This window comes from Mirounga angustirostris, unplaced genomic scaffold (genome assembly GCF_029215605.1).
Source record: "Mirounga angustirostris isolate CCGP_5_RB_7025 unplaced genomic scaffold, mMirAng1.0.hap1 SCAF_10, whole genome shotgun sequence".
Lineage (NCBI taxonomy): Eukaryota > Metazoa > Chordata > Mammalia > Carnivora > Phocidae > Mirounga > Mirounga angustirostris.
This window is the reverse complement of record NW_026991718.1, coordinates 72,003,440-72,012,815: the sequence shown is the minus strand read 5'-3', so window position 1 is coordinate 72,012,815 and position 9,376 is coordinate 72,003,440.

Here is a 9,376-nt window from a genome sequence, read left to right as displayed (position 1 = left end):
AACCCACAGCCCACCATTTCTCTTCTCATCCCCAGCTCCATCCACACTGTGAGAGGTCTTGCATTCACTTGTATGGACACTCTAGTCCTGAGCAGGCTCCCATCAATAGCCCCACAAATGGCTGCTTCTTATCCATCCCTCAGGGCCTAGAGACATGCACCCTAGAGACACAGTGTGCTCTCTGGAAACACAGTTGCTCTCTGGACCTGAGGAAAAAGCCTACACGGGCCCCGGAAGCAGCCTCAGTGCTATCTGACCAAGGAATCCTGTGATCCTAGGGACAAAGAGTAGTCTTAAGGGGTGGGGGAATGTAGGCTCTAGGTAGGTTGTCCCCTTGGCCCTTTGTGTAGAGGTGCATCTGAAGGAGGGTCATAACCAGGCTCTCTAAAGTAAGGCTAAGCCAGGGCCCTCTCTTGCAGTCCTGAAAATGCCTACTGCCAACTCCTTGTGGAGGTCCTCAGGCCTTAAAACCACATCCAAACTGAACCTATCATATTTTCACCCCAACCTGCTCTCCTCTATTCTGGCTTCATCGAAAAGCACCTCCCTCTACCCTATCACCTAAGCCACGCTGAACAACTTGCAGATATCTGCATGCACTATGCTGTTTTCCCAGTCCTCATCTTTCCTCATGTTGCTCCCTCTGCCTAGAACCTTCTTTCTCCCTTTCCCACTGCCTCCTGCACATCCCCTCATCCTTGGCCCAAGTATCATATCCCCTGTGATGTCTTCCTAATCCACTAGCCCTCTCCCCTTGACTCATAGAGAAATAATCACTCTCTCTCAAAATAACCTTATAACACCTTATGGTACTATGTCCTTAGAGGTTGGTGGTGCCAACTAGACTAGTCCCGTGAGGGACTGTAATTATATTTGCACCCTCACCACCTTGCTTGGTGCTGGGACACAGTTGATGCCCAGTAAATTATTTTTTTCATTTTGTCAAATGAATAGATAGATGAATGGACAAAGATACTCTCATTTTGCATATGCCCTCTTCACATGGCTTTTAAAAAACAGATTATTACAAAGTGTAAGTTGTCTTATAAATAATAAAAACAGAGAAAGTAGTCAGCAGGACAATTCTCAACTTCTAATGTAAATTACTATTTAAAGTCAATTTGAAAATACTAAATATATATTAAATCAAATGTAATTTTCATCTTACTTGGAATTTTTATGTCATTGTATAATAATAGTTTATGCAATTTTTAAATTATATTTTTTTTTCTCATCTTATTTAGAGAATTTATGGTTCAGACTGCATTAGCTTAATGAAATAAGAATTAAAGCAATTAACCACCACATAATTAAGTTTTAAAAATTGTGCTTTCAACTGTGAATGGTTTCACAGAAAAGAGGTGATTTATGTCATGGTTGGTATTGTACTGACAGCATGGGGGCCTACATGGAGGTGTGAATTCTCTGCGACCTCAAATTTTAACCTCAGATCTGTACCTCAAATTTTAATATCATTTTTTTCATACTAGCTTAGTTTGTGGTTATCCTTTGGTTTAAAAAATCAGGATTCCCATTCTCAAGACTCTAAATTTGGCACTGTTGGGGTCCTCTCTTCCGATTCCCCATCTAACCATCTAGCCAATATTTCTAGGTTCTGCTCATGGACCTTGTAGTAGTAAATCATTGTCTGCTTTGAAAAAAGATTTCAAAATGTTCTAAACTTAACTACCTACTTGCCTTTTTTCTTCCCTTCATTTTCATATTTCAATTTTCTTTATAGTATGCTCTGAATCATACTATCTACTATATCTTCCATGAAACTCTTGATAATAATTTCATTTTGGAAGCCCATCCACCACTTTGCTCTCTGTGTGAGATTCACCAACCTCTCTTCTGTAGAGAAACCAAGAACCAGGGGCCAGTCTGTAAAGAAGGTATACAGCTTGATGTGACTATGGAATCAGATGCTCCCTACTAGAACTTGATTAGAAAGCTATGAATCCAGTATCTGGATTTGCTAAATTCCTCATGTTATTTGTTTTATTTTTGATGCCCTGAAATCATATTAATAAAAGAAAGTATACTTGCTGGGGAATTATCACCCCTGTGACTTTCCAGGGTCTTTCCTGGAAGGAGGGAGGTCAGTTTCCCCTCTGCATGAGAAAACGGGAGTTGCATTAGGGAAAACATATTGTTTATTTTACTGCCACATTATCACTTTCGTTGGTTCCAAAGTGTAAAGAGTCACAGCCCCTGCCACTCATGGAGGGGGGGCGGGTAGGGTGGCAGAGACATAGATGTGCTGCTATTACAATAACAGGATTGATTAGGAATGAAAGAGCTGCTTTTTTCCTGGATGTAAGTTTTTTTTAAAACTGCCAAATATTTCCTAAGAAATTTAATTCTCAATTTATTTTGAAAAATTTCAAAAGTACAGAAAAGTTGAAACCATTCATATGCTATCCACTTCGATTAACTACCACAATGGCTAGCATTTGCCACATTTGCTTTCTCTTTCTCTGTCTCTCTCTCTACACACACACACACACACACACACACACACACCAATCTACAAATTATTTTTGGATGAAACATTTGAAAGAAAGTTGCTGGCATAGTACTTCAGCCCTGAATTTCAGCATATTTCTCCTACAAATAAGGATATTCTCCAACAAAACCACAACACTGGTACCACACTTTTAAAAAATTCTATAAATATTATCTTTGATCCAGTCTCTACTTAAATTTCCCTAATTGTCTCCAAAATTATTTTATAGCTGTTTTATTTTTTCTAACTAGGATCTGACAGGGGTTGCACTTTGCAAGGTGACATCTCTTTAGACTTCTAATTTTACTCTAGATAGTTTCCCTACCTTTGTTGTTCATGACATTGATATTTTGAAGGATCCAGAACAGTTTTCTTTTACAATGTCACATTCTAGATTTGTCTGATTGCTTTCTCATAGTATTATTTAACAGTCTGCTCTATCCCCTTTATTTCCTATGAACTAGAATTTAGGACTAAAGACTTGACAAGATTCTGGTAGAAGACTTTTGGCAAAAATACTTCATAGGCAATATTGTGTATTTTATACCATATCATTTCAAGAGCACATAAGAGCCATTGTTTCATTCTTGATGATAATAAATTTGATCACTTAGTTAAGATGGCATCTACCAGACCTCACCATTGTAAGGGTGTGTTTTCCACATTTAATCGATAAGGAACCTGTGGGGTGATACTCTGCCAGCATGTAAATATCCTTTCTCTAGCAGCTCTTCACCTATGATTTTATCATACATTGATGATCATTGTCTGATAATATAGTTTTGGTCTTTTTAAGATTTATTTATTTATTTATTTGACAGAGAGAGAGAGTGCACACAGGCAGAGGGAGAGGGAGAAGCAGGCTCCCCGCTAAGCGGGGAGCCTGATGCGGGGCTCGATCCCAGGACCCTGGAATCACAATCTGAGCCAAAGGCAGCCGCTTAACCGACTGAGCCACCCAGGCACCCCATTGTCTGATAATATAGTTACACTGAGGGTTGCAAATGTTTTTTTTAATTCTGTGATCCCTTCTATATGTATTAGCTGGTATTCTTTTTGCAAAGAAGTTTTCTTTCCCTCTTCTCTCCTTTTCTGAGCATTACTATTAATTGTGTTTTTTTTTTAATTCAGTGTAGTATAATAAATTACATTTATTTTAGGTTTGGGTGCTCACGTTGTCCCAAATTTAGCCAATATTGGCTGTTTAGTCCAGTTCTTAGGTTCCTTTGGCCTATCTCTGTCAGTTTTTGAGTAGTTTGTTGCTTTCTGACACAAAATATTCCAGGCTCACCTTCTACTCTCTTTGCCTGGATCTAGAATCAGCCATTTTATTCCAGGATCCTCAGAGAAGTTCAATGCGTCTCATTCCAAACTTGTAAAAAGTCATCATTCTGTATTTGTTGCACTCAGCCTATCTGTAAACACTTCAATGGCTTTCCCTCGATCCTCAGAAGTTTTTCTTCTCAGTGCAGCTATTATTCTGGACCCTTGCTCTCAGTGCTGGGTTCTTTGTGTTTCCTCTGTGTAGCATCTCCTTCAGTCCTTTCCAGAGGTGTCATACTTGTGTCATATTTCCCAAGGTGTAAAATGTGAGTACTGAGTCAGACTGGAAAATGGATAATATCACAAAGCTTGTTTGGAAGCTGCAAGTGAAAGGCCTAAATAGGCATGGCCAGGACAAGAGAAAAGTAAGACCTTCAGCCAGCAGGAGACAGGTGCAAGTGCCCTCGGCCGAGAGGCCACAGCTTCCCGCGGTAGCCCCTCTGATCCTCACACCTGCTTACTTCCCCGAAGGCAGAGAGGACTTGGGGCAGAACAGGAGTTTTGCTTTAATCTCAGAGTTCAGTATTTGGGGTAGAGTGACCCCCAAGGTCAGGAGAGACAAAAGGAGATAGCTATTACTCTAGGTCCCCAAAGACCTTCCCAATATTATATGAACCCATAAGACTGTCATTTTGACTACTTGTACAGGAAACTCCCATGTTAACTTATCTCTTGGGTTCATGTTCAAGTTTATTTGAATATATTCTGTCTGGACTTACTATATCTTTTAGTAATAAATAGAGTTGGAATAATTTTACTTACCAGTGATTTCTAATTATCTTTATCATATTAAAACTCTTAGACCAGAGGTCTCCTTCAGCTGTGTCCTTCTGTATCTGGTGGTGTTATCTCCCATAAGCCCTGCATTATACTTCCCCCACCGCAGCCAGTGTCTCTTGGTCTATACCTTCTCCTGTCTCCCAGTCATTTGACATCATATAGAGGACACATCACTGCACAGGGACTCAGAGGTAGGGATTTGTATCCAAGTCACCATCAACTGCTCTGTGATCTTGGGGTAATTTTCATAACCTCTCTGGACCTCAGATTGCATATCAGTCACATGATCTCTTGATTTTGAGGTCCCTTTTAGTAAAGGTTGAAGGGGAGAAACATCAGAATCTTTTTCCTCAAATTATAGATTGTTTTGAATGGGAAGGGATTTCACAGGTCATTTAATATAACTGTCTAATGAGGAAATTTAGTCCCTAAACATGAGGGAATTGCCCAAGGTCCTGTATGTAGTTGAAGGAAGAGCCAGGTCTAGAACCCAGTTTCCCTGACTACCAAACTAGTCCCTTCTATACTATACACGACTGACTCCCACCGCCACCCTCTTTAAAATTCTGCTCTCTAACCCAGCCATAGTAACTCCAGTAACCCCCATCTCCCACCCTTCTCACCTCTTTGTATGTGTTTTTATCACTTCTGATTATAGTCGTAGTTACTAACATTTTTCAAATACTAAATTCTAATTTCTGTGCTAGCCATTTTATATTTTGTATCACATTTAATCCTCATGGCAAACTTATAGAGTCAGTTGTACAATCATCCAAGTTTACAGATGGGATAGCTGAGGCTTAAAGGATTTACATAATTTGCCCAGTCACGCAGCTAGTAGCTCTCAGAATTAGATTTCTAACTCATCTCTGTCTGACGTCCACACCTATCCACAGCGCTTATCTGCCTGTGAATACACTTTACAGTCACTCACCCATTCATTGCTTACTAAGTACCTACTAGTACCCAGCACCATTCTAGGCACTATGTGAAATAAAAAGAAAGAGAAGTCCCTGTTCAAACTGGAGATGCAAAATCTATCAATATGAAGAAACAACTAGAATGCAATTCAAGGCAACATGTATGATACAGGAATTCCAAGTCATTCTTTTTTATGTCAATAAACTAAAAACTTTCTGAAGACAGAGTTCAATCCATGGTTTCTAGAATACAGTGGCCTCCAGATGGATAGTGGAAATAATCTCTTGTCAGATAAAAAAAAATAGTGGTCGGAGTTGAGAAAGTAGGTTTATGCTGAGAGTCGAATTAAAGTCATAAATTTATGTCAAATTTGCAGGTCCCACAGCCACAGGAAAAGTTGAGTATCTACTATATATGCTAGGTGCAATAATGGACACCGGAAAGACTCAAAGACAAGGAGGACAACTAGGACATTCAGACCAATCAGAGGTAAGGCTGGATTGGGGTCCATACAGTGCCTTATTGCTGGTATGATCAGAAGGGGCTGGGCTTTAGGATTATTTGAAGCATCTTGGGAAAAGAATTATCTTCCAATGGGAGGTGGAAAATGACAACCTTGGATGTTGGGGTAGTTTAAAAAGAGGAGAGGAAGTTTGGGGTTTAAGTAGGAACTTAGAAAGTAGATCAGCAATCTTCCAGCCTTCTCACCACCCTCCACATCAAGGGGCAGGCTCCCTCAAGATGGGAATTTGACTTGCTTTTATTGTACTGCTTTTTCTAGACTGACTCATTCTTGAGGTTGCTACACCTTTTTGAGTGAATAGTTTAACTGTGTATCTTGGCTAGTCTTCAGAATTATCGAGTCGACTTCAAATCTTAAAGGCAATAAATTTAAAATCAGTTTAGTCTGTGAACCAATTTAGTTTGATCTAAGATACTCAAGTCTCTTTGTTGGAGACTGCTTGAAAGTTGCTGAATTATGGTATGAACATACTACTGTCATTAATGGTGGAATCCTTTCTTTCAAAAGTCACATTGGGTAATGACTTCCTCTCCACTAGAACTCTGTATCTTTCTGTCTGGAGTTTTATGATATAGTAAAATAACAACAACAACAAACAGGGTTTCCTGGGGAGAGGTAGAATCTATTCTCTTTAGGCAATTAGCTTTCCTAGCTCTTTAGACAATCGCTTTAATATATGAAAATATGCCAACTGGCCTTAAGACAATGAAAATAAATGGCCTCCCAAGGTTCTCCCCAGCCTCAGCATTCTGAGATACTTCACATGGATACTAATTCCCTTTTCAGTGTTTTCATTTGTGCAGTGCATTATTCCAATAGGCACTGGGCTATAAAAGTCACAGTCCTTTTGTGAAAGGATTGAAATTGAAAAGGCTTTTACAGTATATGGCAGGCTCTGGAGGGCCGTCTCCACAGAGGCTCCAACTCTACTGACAGGCTGCCTTTCTACAAGCGTCTGCTATATCTAGTTTTCTAAATTATAAATACAAAATGTTCCCCTTTGAAGGCAATGTGTTGATAGTTCTGCAGTATGCAGTGATCTAATAACCAGAGAGAGTCTGTTACCATGCAACAAAAGCTAAGGTCGATTATGATTCCCCATCAGTGACCAACAGCATCCCTCATGTCTTTCACAGCAGTCTATTTTGAGAGCAGACCCTTTAAGATTTTTAAAGGGAACCAGAATTATCATTCAAATGATAAACTGCCACACAGACAGACATTCTCTTATGATTCATTGAAGTGCAGGTCATAAGAGGTTATATATTTGGTCTCAGTGTTTATTAAAGAAAGTGAAGACAGATAGATCAGAGAACAAATCAAATGTTGCACATCATAGATGCCAAGCTCAACAGAATGATGTTCCAATATTAATACGTGGGCTACATAACCCCACTGGGCAAAAACATGTTTTATTCAGGAAAACAACAAATCGAGTAATCTCTCTATAGAAAGCCATTTACAACTCATTTGGAAATTGAATTCATAATCTTTAATAAAGCCTGTTTATACCAACCATGAAGGAGTTTCAAATAAATAAAACTGAAAGCAATGATAAATTAACTTCCTAGCCTTTATACATTTATTACATTGTAATCATTCAAACCCACTGAAGTCAAATTTGTTTTTCCAATTTCCTAAATTCAATCCAATGAGCTCCTGGTTCTTACACAAAACCAATTCATATTGTCAAGTGACAGCAAGAAAAATGAATATTATGTTGGTTCTTACTATCCAAAGGGACTTTACTAAGTATAAGTAATGATATAGGCTCTTACCATCTACAGATCTATTATTTAAGGTAAATTCTAGTCATATGCTCTGATATCCTTAAAATGGCAATGAAATAAAAAGCCGACCCTAGGGATTAGGTCATATCCAGCATGTTAAAACAGATCCCTAGGGCCTTGGTCAGGAAATAAAGAGCTGTGCTAGAATTTTATTGAAAAATCATGATGACAGAGCCCTTTCCATTTACAAATCACAGTTTATCAACATCATCGAATCAGTGGCTGGAAATGAATGGAGAGGTGGTCTCCTTTTGCTCTCTGCTTGGCACCCGGCTTTAGGTAACGCAGTCACATCACTAGTTACAAATCAGGTCAGGAGACTCTGCTCAGAAAATTCCCTAGGATGACAGGGTTCCTCCTCGTCAGAGGCCCAAGCTGGGCCGAAGCTTCCCTGCTGCTGCCCGCTGCAGACCTACTTTTCCCTGGTCCACTGTCAGTCTCTAGGACAGGCTGTGTGTAATCCAGGCACTTCACTCATTCCACTCTGCCTTTGTTTAGAGTTGAGGGAAGGGAGGGATGATGATTCCTCATGGGAGAATGTGGGAAGAAAGGTAAACAGTACATGTGAACTGCCTAGAGCTGCCTAGAGCTTCCTAGAGCATTCTCTCCTTCCCGTTTAAGGGGCAAATATTTACCGAGCCTGGATTCTGCGCATGGCATTGTCCACAGCTGGTAATGGTGTCACAGGCCTCCGAGCGACGACCAAGGAGGCTTCCCACTTCACCTAGCTGGCCTGGATGGGGGACGGGGAGAAAGGATTTCAGAGGCAGCAGACCTGATTCAAAAGCCCTGGCGCCACGTCACAGCTGTCGCGTCAGTGAAGCACTACCTCTCTGAGCTTCAGTTTCCTCGTCATGCAGGAAAGGATTAGAGCACGTACTCTGGAGGGTGATGTGAGAGTGAGACCTAGTGTACATCAGGTGCCTGGCACTGCCCAAACGTTCTTGCCACCATCCTGCCCTCATAACCCCCTCCCTTCCGGACCCCATATTGGACAGAATGCTCTTCATCCAGAAATGCAGCCCTTCCACTCTCCTTCCTGGGACTTGTCTTATTTCGGGTCAGAGTTGTGCAGTCTTTGAGAGCAGGAGCTGTGTCTTGCCCAGCTCCGCATATCCCCCAGGACCAGCCCCAGCTTCACTGAGGGCCTTTGAATAACACACAGACTGCCTGCTCAGAAGCAAGAGTGCCTCCTCCACCCGCCTCTTTCTCTTCTCTGCTGCAGTCAGGCCTGCAGCCCAAAAAAGCCCAGGATCTCCCCCATCATTTCCTGCAGCCTCCACACTCCTGAGCAGCGGCAGAGGGGAGAAGACAGGGAGCTGCTCCAGACCTACACTGCTACACAGGCTCCCTCCCCAGCCTCCTGAGCTGAACCCAGCCCACATGCCTTTAGGGGAGTCTTATGGGGACCAAGGGATGGGGAGAGGGACCACATATCCACAGAGTTCATAGAGAGAGCTCCCAGCCACACCTCAGTCTGTCCCGTCCCACAGCATTAAATTCACAGCACTCCTCTTCCTTGTGGGTGGG